Below are 10500 nucleotides of genomic sequence, written 5' to 3'. Positions count from 1 at the left end.
TGCCTCTTCCTGGTAGAAGCTGAAGTGTCATCATGTGGTCGCACCGTTATGTGTTTCGGCCACTGGTTGGATCCACCATTGCATTCTCGTTCTTCCTTGAGATCAACATGATCCAGATGGGCTTGGTCCCAGGATGAAAAGACAACAGAGCAGAGTCAAAACCAACTCTCAGTTGATCTGTAACATAAGTGAGAATTAAATCTTTGTTCTTAGAAGCCCGTGAGCTTATTTGTTTATTTGTTTGTTTGTGTATTACAGTTATATTATGTAAGGAAGCTGCCTAGCACACAAAGAAACTTGTGTCCCCCAGTTTGGTCCACCCTTCTGAGCTGAGCAGACGTGGAACAAAAGAGTGGAGTATGTTTTAATGCATGAGTAAACTTTAAAAAAAAATAATTCTCACATTTCTTATTTTATAAAAGTAGCTCATTTTAGAGAGGGGCAAGACTTGCTACAGATTGTTCAGAGTTCTAAGCAAGGAAATTTAGAAAAGCAGAAGCTGGAGGCATGTACATCAAGCCAATGTTGCCCCAACAGCTGATTGTCCGGGAAACCCAGAGAACACTGAACCCAAAAAACAGTCAAGGTAAGCATGACTTGTGTTTATGAATAATGCATAGCTAAAAAGTGAAATAACAACACTGCAACTATTTCTAAATAATGGTCTATAAATAATAAGCACAGTTTTAATCACTAGGCCAAGTAATAAAACCTGTCCACGGCGCTGAGCCTTTTTGAGTTTCGGAGCATTAGTTGCTTACAAAGTGCCGTTATCTTCAAATGCTAAGGTCTGCATCTGTAAATTCTACTGCCAATTCAGGATCTTGTCCTTGCCAGTTGATGAACATACAGGATTAACTTTTAGTGTCAGAGATTCCTTTGCAGGCTGCTCTCATGTAGGTTGAACTCATTTATTAATAATAATAAATGACATGTCCTGAACAGTTTACATGTGCCAGATATGATGCTAAATGCTTCGGATGACTTCCTCATCGCTCTCAACCCTGGCGCAACTTTGTGAAGCAGGTACTATTATTATCTCAGGCTGAGAAATGAACAAGCAGAAGCTCAGAGACGGGCGATAAATTGACGTGGGTTACACAGTGAATGAACGATGGGATTGGAATTTCGATGCAGGGTTGACCCTACAGCTCCCTCTCTGGTCTGGAGGATACCTGCACCTTACATCTGTCTATTTTCTCTGCCACTGGCAAGCCACGGGACCTTGTAAAAGTCCAATAAGATCACATCTTTGAGATCCCTCTGAAAACTGTCATGCACTGTGCAGATGTAAGTTTTCAAGGTTAACACTTTTTGTAACCCCCAATTGTCCAGGAGACACAACAAACGACCAGTCTGGAGGATTCAGGTGTGAGACTCTCCAGCTGGGGACTAAGTCCCAATGGGACTTACAAGGGTGAACTTCTCTCTTGCCCTCGCATCTCCTCCCGGAGTGAATTCATTAGCACAACATCTCATATTTTCTAGGGTAAGCATAATATGTGGCCTGAAAACCGACCTCCTGAGACCAGTTCCTTGGACTCCCTATACCTGAATTTTTGGATCAGACGTTTAATGTTTCAGGCTAATGTTTTAAAAATGGAAATGAATCAGAAGACAGAGGGTGCCTCTGGGATCTCAAACTGGTTTTTGTCCTCTTTTCACAGAAGAACGAAGGTAAGCGATTTGCATTTAAATCACTCTGATGGAAACACCTAGAAGGACAGAGCTAAGATTTGAGAGCAGAGTAGAGAACCAAAGGCTTCTGGCTCTTGGCAGGTGGTGGAACACCCAGTGAGCCCCTCTTGGAAGAGCCTGCAGCTGGCACCTGGGGACATGATGCACTAGTGGTCTCTTGAAGTGGCCGAGTCCTTGAGCTGGACTGACACACAGCTCTTTTCATGGATTGGACATCAGCGACTTTTATAAGGCCAGGGACCATAACCAGGGTGTTTAGTTGTGAGAGAGGGCTAAGAGCAAGGAGGGGGAGGAGAGTGAAGGGGAAGGGAGAGGGGAGAGGCAAATGAATGAGGGAGAGTAGGAGCAGGAAGCTTAGAAAAGAATTAGGAAAATGAGGAATGTGTTGCCTCAACCATCAGGGAGAACAAAACCCAAAAACCAATCAAGGAAATGTAGTGTTGAATCTTTTAACTAAGATCCTTGGTCTTTCCATTTCCACCTTCAAAGTATGAAAACAGTTTGTGACTAATCACGTAAATAAAAAGCCGACTGCATCTGTCATGAAAAATCACTAGACCTCAATCAAAACAGTCCCCAAATGTCTCCATAACCATTAATCATTTGAAACAGAACCATCCATGGGCGGTTGTTCATTTCTCTTGAAAGTAGGTGTCACTAAATACGTAATGCCTCTTTATTTAAAGGATAAATCTTTAAAAATATTAGGTCCTAGTCTATCTGTTAACACTCAGGGAGCCCATGCTCTTACTCGATTTAGACGTTTAAAAAATTATAAATTTCTGGAGTTTCAGATGAAGTCTAATTGTGATTTAACACCAGCTTCGATACATCCCAAATTCTTGCATTTTCTTCGTTGAAAAAACTCAATATTGTAGAGATACTATGGATGATGTGCTTCCTTTGAAAGCAAGGGCGTTTTAGTTCACCGTCTCTTCATCATTGTTTTTCCAAGGAAAGCCAGCGTGCTTTCAACACTGGGTATGTTTGAAATGCACATCATCCACGTAGTCGGAAAGGCGCTCTGCACCAGCTTGTACAAGTTTGCCAAACTTGGGAGGAGACGCAAACATCCTACTCTAGGGCTCAGAAAAGGCCGAACTAGAGCTGTGGATTTCCCCTCATCAGCTTTACTTCTGTCAGGGTTTTGGCCCTTGAGGCTATCTCAAATGACAAGAGTTGGCTTCCAATATACAAATTACGGTCATTGCCGCTATAGAAATGCTGCGTATGTTTACTTTTACAACCCAAGCTTTTGAAAAGTGGCAGCAGAGAGAAACTTGAACTATTCTCTAGAATCGGGCAGTATACGGAGGGGAGGTTTATCCTATAGTCGTGGGAGGGAGAGGCTGAAAAATTGTCATAACTGCATAAATCCAACCAAAGGATGAGTCTGTGCTCCAACTGGCGGTTAGGGATTAAGAGACACTGAGCATAGAAGCATGTGTCTTCGTCTGTACGTATCCTGTACACAAATGTAGGGGGAGACACCGAAGGCCAGATCTGTTCCGATCCCTGGAAGTTTGAATTAACAAAATAAAATGGATCTTTTGCAGTGTTCGTGCAGAGTCTAGAGAACTATATTTTGGGAATGATGTGGGGGTTCCCGTATCCATCTGGTGGGGGTTGGGACTAGTTAACGCTGCTGGCCTAGAGATTTTATGAATTCCACCCGGGGCCTTCTTCTGTTGCCACAAAATCTGTGTTTTATAGGAAGTACGTTACTGACCTCCCCCCACGCTGACCCCTGTGCTGCCCCAAACCACAATAAGTTCTATATGAATATGGTTAATAAATCCGAGTTAATGTGACAACCAATGAAGTAAAATCCAGGATCTTCTTGCCTTCTCCAGGAGAACATTCTTACCTGTCTGGGAACCGTCTATCTATTTCGGTCATTTAAACCCCCCAAAAGTGAGCCTAATGAAGGATTTTTCAAGAAGGAGAGGAAGACCAGCTAGCAAAAGGTATCACCTAGGTCCTATTAATCCAGCTCCCCAATTAGCATCTTCTGGAGTGGGATGCTTTGTGCAACCTCAATGGCCATGGGCAGTGATGTTGGTACAGAATCAGTGGGCTTTGCAAAGGTATGTGCTTATAACGTGGAAACAATCTGTCACACGTAGCAAGAGTTCTGTGTGTGTGTGTGTGTGTGCACACACGTCTGTCTGTCTGTCTTCTCTGTGTCCCTGTGTCTGGACCTCCACCGAATTGTGTGTCAGCATATTTGGTGCACAGATGTGGGCTACAAGTGCTGTCTGATATCGCCCCCGCCCCCACTGGCGTTGAAGACCTTCTTTATCACCAAAGCGGGCTCTCATGCATGATCGGTGGGTCAGCTGAGGGCCATAATAAATCCTGGCCAGCCCTGCCCAGTAATCTTTAGACTCCGACTCCTCCTCGACTGCCTTCCTGGGAAATTCCTTTGGCACATTGCTTCAAGGTGAGTAAATGGGCAGGAGCAGTGGAGGAGGTGTTTAGAAGTGGCCTTGACTCCTCTTTCAGTTGGAAACTGTATCTGAAACCTGAGCCAGGAGATGCTTGTCTTACACTACTGTGGCTGGGAGAGCTACTGTTATAACCTAGAGGGCAAGGAAGACAGCAGAAAAAGAAAACCTGGATGTGAATGCCACGTAAATCATGGGGCAAGGGTCCTGAGTATGCAGCTACATCTAACCATGTTTTTTGTCTGAGATGGTCATGGAGTTTGACTCTGAAAGTCACGCAGATGATCCAGAAAAAGAGCCAGGAAAAATGGCTAAAAGGCAACACCGTCCAGGGGAATGTTCTGTGATGATGGGAATGTTCTATATCTGTGCTGTTCTGTCAGTAGCAACTAGTCATATGGCTGCTGGGCACTTGGAATGTGGTAGTGTAGTGTGATTGAGAAGCAGAATTTCTTATTTTATCTATCTATCTATCTATCTATCTATCTATCATCTATCTATCTACTGTATTTTATTTTAGAGAGAGAGAGAGCACAAACAGGGGAGAGGGCCTGAGGGAGAGAGAGAATCTCAAGCAGTCTTCACGCTCAGCGTGAAGCCTGACGTGGGGCTCTATCCCATGACCCTGGATCATGACCTAAGCCGAAATTGAGAGTTGGACACTCAACCGACTGAGCCACCTGGGCACCCCCAGAGTCTCTAATTTTAATTGATACAAATGTAAAGAGCCACCTATGGCTAGCGGCCGCCATATTGGAACTGCACAGATCTAGGGCAGCCGTCTGCAATGAGGGAAATGCATAGCTCCTCTGTCCCAGAGGGTAGCCACTAGCCTCATGTGACTATCGAGCACTTGAAATGTGGCAAGTGTGACTGAGGAATTGAGTTTTGAGGATCATTTGCTTGTAATAAATTCAAATTTGCATTTGGAAAGCCACATGTGGCTAGTGGCTGCTGCACTGGGCAGCACAGGGTCAAGGCATCAGTTCAAGATGCAGCACACTCTCCTGCTCAGCGGGTTTGCTTTTCCCTTCCCTGAGGTGATGCGTATTGCTCACTTCTCTCTTGGTTGAAGGAAAACTCCCCTGAAGTCACTTGTAAGGCCCATCACCTTCCTTATTCTTCAGTCACCAACTTGTTTCGGGAGCCCGTAAAGAAGGTTTAGGGCAAAATGTTTCTGGATATGATATACTTGCTACTTGCGAATGTTCTCTCTGTGGACACATGGACCATATCCAATGGTCCAATATCCAATTTCCTAAGCTACTTTCACACTGGGCGGGTCTCCCGTCTGCCCACGGGATTTATCTCTGAGAATGCAATGAAGCTTATTTTCTGAATTCAAGATTCTCCAGGCTCCTTCTTCCTCTCATTGTTTGTTTTAGCTGCAGTTTTATTCATCTGTTTTACCATTGCTGTCACGTCAAAGTCTAGACATGTGCTCATGGTCAAACAACTTGAAGGAACTATCTGCTTGAGTTGATTCCCCCTGTGTCCGTGGCATTCATAAATATCCCTACAAACACCACTTGGAAGGATACACTGAATCACCCTGAAACCCCTCGTCGTTCCTGGTTTTACCTATTTACTGTCTTACGGTTCTGGAAGACAGGAGTCTGACCGTGGGTCTTACTGAGCTAAATCAAGGTGTTGCTGGGCGCTGTTACTTCGGGCAACTCCAGGGAAGAGTCTGTTCCCTTGCCTTTTTCACCCTCCGAGAGGCTCCCTGAACTCGGTGTGCGGTCACCACCTCCATCTTCAAAGACAGCAGTCGAACATCTTCAAATCTCTCTATTTGTGCTTCTCGCATCATATCTTTTTCTCGGACTCTGGCCCTTTGTTTCCGTCTTCACTTACAAAGACATCTGTGATTGCACATCCAGATAATCACCCGGGATAATCTCCTCATTTCCAAGTCAGTTTATGACCCCCTTTGTTCGATGTCCCTTATTTTGATTTCCCTTTGCCATGTAATATAGCATATTCATAGACTCTCCGTGTTAGGATGTGGATATCTTCAACGTGGTAAAATTCTGACCATCACATGCAGACCCAGGTAGCACTAACCCTCCCAGGGGGACCTGGTGTTTGTATAGTGAGTGCGACAGCGGTGCTAAGAAAGCCAGGGTTGCTTTGTCATACATTTACTTTATGTCCTTGAGCATCGTCAGCTTAGATTCCTCATTGCTATAGTGGAGGTAACGATGGCTAATTCACGCAGTTGTCGAGATGATTGAGTAACTTGTGTAACATTCCTTGTACGTGCCTTGGCATCTCCCAGTACTCAAGACAGCTCGCTTCCCCTTCTCTCCTGGGCTGTGTGGTTGCCGCGGTGCGTGGGGTCTTTCCGTAAAGATGTTGATGGGAACTGCACACCGTTTCTTCCTCTCCTCCCGAGAAGGCATTCCCCCCCATCCCTTTGTGTTTTCATCCCCTACGGCAGCGTGCATCGTGTTGTACAATATTACAGATGTAGGGTTTTAAGCAAGACTCTGTGGAGTAACGTTTAGCAACCTATACAAACACATCGTCTAGCTTCATACTGTGGCTTTTGCAGACACTCAGCCTGGCTGTCCGTTCTGGGGCTGCTTGGATGCCTGGCATCAACCTCCCGACGCATTGCTGGTGCCAGAGGAGACGTGCCATTTGAGCAGAGCCACCCGTGGTCTAGACGGCGGTCTGGTGGCCCCGCCTCTGGGTGAGGGCCGCGGAGCTGAAGTGAGGAGGAGAGAATGCTTTGGTCCCTTTAGAGTCAACTCGGATACCAAATCCTTGACCTTGAGTTTAGGAGTAAGAAGCAAAGAAATCCCTAAGCTCCTGGGACCACGGGCTGCCACCCATTGGTTACTCCCAGGGTGTGATCAACATTCTGTGTGCTTTGCATTTACTAACTCCTGAAATCCTCCCCCTGCTCCTTAGAAGTGGACGCTATTACTATGATTTCTATCAAGCAGAGAGAAGCTGACCAAGGACACAAGCCTAGTAGGGGATAGAGTCAGGTTGGAAGCCAGGTGGGGAGTCTGGAACCCAGTGAACAAGCACCTGGAGGGGCTGAAGGGAGTTAGTGTCTTCTCCCTTCTTTTTTTTTTTTTAACAATTTTTTTTAAATGTTTTTATTTATTTTTGAGACAGAGAGAGAGCATGAGTGGGGAAGGGGCAGAGAAGGAGGGAGACACAGAATCGGAAGCAGGCTCCAGGCTCTGAGCTGTCAGCACAGAGCCCAACGTGGGGCTCGAGTTCACGGACTGTGAGATCATGACCTGAGCTGAAGTCAGACGCTTAACCAACTGAGCCACCCAAGCGCCCCATGTCTTCTCCCTTCTTTATCTCCTCCCCGAGGCAGGGGAAGTTCTAGGAGAAGGAGGCGGTCTTTTATTTATTTATTTATTTATTTATTTATTTATTTATTTTTTACTTTTTATTTTACAGAGAGAGAGAGCGCGCACGAGCACGGAGAGGGGCAGAGAGAGATAGAGAATCTCAACGAAGCTCCATGGTCAGCGTGGACCCAGATGTGGGGCTCAATCCCATGACCCTGGGATCATGACCTGAGCTGAAATCAAGAGTCGGATGCCCCACCGACTGAGCCACCCAGGCACCCCAGAATAAGGCAGTCTTGTTAATAGAAAGAGTAGAAGAAACGGGGAAAAGAATTGGTGTGTGTTACGTCTAGCATTTTCTAGCATGTTTGTGAATTAAGACCATAAAAATTCTATTAGTTTGATTTCTTTGAGATTTCTGTGTTCTCATTGTTATCATTCTTCCTGAGAAGGTTCTTTTTATTATTACTTGAAAGTTGAGGTGAGGGCAAATGTTTGTCTCCGTCAGCATTCCTTCCTTTAACAATGGAATCCTGTCAAACTTTCTTCCAGTTCTCTCCTTATTTTTTTCCCTAGCAATTTAAATTCTGTATTGGCCACAGACCCTATGCCTTGTCAATGCCTTTTTTAAAATGTTTATTTATTTTATTTTGAAAGAGAAAGAGGGAGAGAGCACTGAGCACAAGTTGGGGGAAGGCAGAGAGAGAGAGGGAGAGAGAGAATCCCAAGCAGGCTCCACACAGCCAGCGCAGAGCCTCAATGTGGGGCTTGGACTCACCAACAGTGAGATCATGACCTGAGCTGAAATCGAGAGTCAGATGCTCAACTGACTGAGCCACCTGGGCACCCTGTCAATGCTTTTAAGAAGGAACAAAGAAGGACGCTATAATTCAATTCAAACCTCCAACTTCTTGGGAGTTATACCGACAGGCTTTGCCATATGTGGACAGTTAATGCACCTTGCTTGAAGCACATTTCACTTCATCTTTCTAGCACACTCTCAAAATGCTGAGGCAAAATCCAAAGAAAGGCTGCTACCTGGGTGCACCGGGATTATCAAAAGTGCAAATGATACATCCATTGTTATGGGGGGGGGGTGTCTGAAGCCTTATGAGGCAAAGATAGAGGGCTAAATTGGGCTTGAAAGAGTGTTTTCTTCTAAGTTCAGCTCTGGGATACATTTTGATTTACACTTTTGAAGCTACAGGATGGGTTCATACAATTTGTTCAACAGTGTTAGATTATCGCAAAAAAGAGTCGGGGAGCAGGGAATGATAGAGCATATCCCAGGATACTGATGAAAAAGGAAACTTGGAGTCATGCGTGGGAAGTACAGAAGGAAAAAATATCAGAAAGCTACGAACAAGAAGTAGGCTGGTCACTTGCTGTGGAATCCCTTGCGAAGTGGTTCTTTCCACATTCAATAACCATTGTTTGGACACCTACTCGGGGCTTTCAGGTGTCTACATGCTGGTGACACGGTGGCTGACAAAATGGTTGTCTTATCGACTTCACATTTTAGTGCAGGAGCCCGCCCCACCTCTCAAATCAATACATGTAGAATACCTAAGGTAGTGATGAACGCAGAGTAAGAAAATAAAGAGGGGTGAGAGAAAGAGTTTTATTTTATATAGAGTTGTAGAAGACCTGCCTGATAAGGTAACATTTGGGTTGAGAAAAGAAGGAAACAGGGAACTGAGCTGAGCAGATATTGGGGGCAAAGAGCATTCCAGGCAGAGGCAACAGCATGTGCAAAGGCCCTGAGGTAAAGAGCATGTTTGGGGCTATTCAAAGACAAGCAAGGGGGAGAGTAAAGGAAGATGGGGCGGGGCATGTGGAGATTCTGTAGTGTCATCTAAGGACTTGTCTGCCATCTGAGCACTTTGGTTTTCACTCCGAGACAAAGGCAGTGAGTGGTTTGGAACAGAGGAGTAGCATGATCTGGCTTAGATTTTAGAAAGCTCGCGTTTACTCTGTGCGGAGCCAGACTTTGGAAAGGCGAAGGCTGTGTAGCTAGGAGAACTGTCTTCCAGATCTGTAAGATGTCCCTGAGAGTAACTGTTCTCAAACCTCTCGCATGAAGACTCTATCCAGCTAAAAGAAACAAGGCATTTGGCATGATCTTTAAATGACCCAAGGGGAGGGGGAAGAACTGGGCAAACATAAACAACATCGCATCGGAGAGGTGAAGTTGAGACACGCTTTCAATGTAGCATCCGCAGTAGCCAAGTCCTCGTAGCACAATCAAAGCCAGCTGGGACCGCGGAAGATGACTCCACATCCTGTTGATGCTCTGCTTGGCACAATGTGGATGGAAGCCAAGGAGGACGGGAGGAACGGAGGCCCCGCGACCGCTGCCAGCTTTTGTTCGAAGCTACCAGAAACTTCTCATTCCGCTCAACTCTCTCCTGCAGCTGGCAAAGGGGGAAAGGCCTTACAGGGAAGGTGCTGGGGCTGCCCTGATAAACGTTACGGGGGCTCCCAGTGTCCCCGGTGGAGCCATTTTGGAGTATTTTCTAATTTTTTTTTGTTTTTTTAAATGCCTAGGTCTTTCTACTGGTAACGCTAGCCAGCACTGACTCAGTGTTCGCTACGTGCCAGGTACTGTGCTAAACGTACTGTATTCGTCATCTCACTACGTTTTCTTAACAGCTCCATGTGGGAGGTGCTATTATTACGTATGTATAGTTTTGAGGTGCGATCCGACGTTTAGAGACTTTTCGTATGCACTGGGAATCAAAGCCAGATAATCAGATAATCACCAGTTAATCATCTCTATCTTGGAACAATTACACATCGTCTCTGATTGTTACTTGCCGATGTCTTACATGAGGAGTTGCCTAAATGGTGGCAGAATTTATTCTTAACTGGTTTCTCTTTAATAGTCGTTGGCATACGTGGGGCGCATGGGTGGCTCACTCGGCTGAGCAGCTGACTGGCGTAGATCACTATCTCATGGTTTGTGCGATGGAGCCCCACGTTGGGCCTTGCGCTGACGGCACGGAGTCTGCTTTGGGTTCTCTCTCCCTCCCTCT

At 45.6% G+C, this 10500-nt stretch overlaps 1 long non-coding RNA gene across 2 annotated transcripts; it reads left to right on the top strand.

Moving 5' to 3' along the window:
- The first annotated feature begins 884 nt into the window (after positions 1-884).
- LOC115525172 lies at positions 885-7880 on the top strand. Of its 2 annotated transcripts, XR_004344073.1 has the most exons (4): positions 885-1026; positions 1489-1677; positions 3552-3665; positions 7575-7880. It is a non-coding gene; the product is annotated as an uncharacterized LOC115525172 (long non-coding RNA). The 2 variants fall into 2 exon arrangements; XR_004344072.1 differs by having other exon boundaries at positions 885-1677.
- Positions 7881-10500: the final 2620 nt, after the last annotated feature.

Source organism: Lynx canadensis, chromosome A1, assembly GCF_007474595.2.
Source record: "Lynx canadensis isolate LIC74 chromosome A1, mLynCan4.pri.v2, whole genome shotgun sequence".
Classification (NCBI taxonomy): domain Eukaryota; kingdom Metazoa; phylum Chordata; class Mammalia; order Carnivora; family Felidae; genus Lynx; species Lynx canadensis.
The sequence above is the reverse complement of the archived record's forward strand: the minus strand, read 5'-3'. Positions and strand labels throughout refer to the sequence as shown.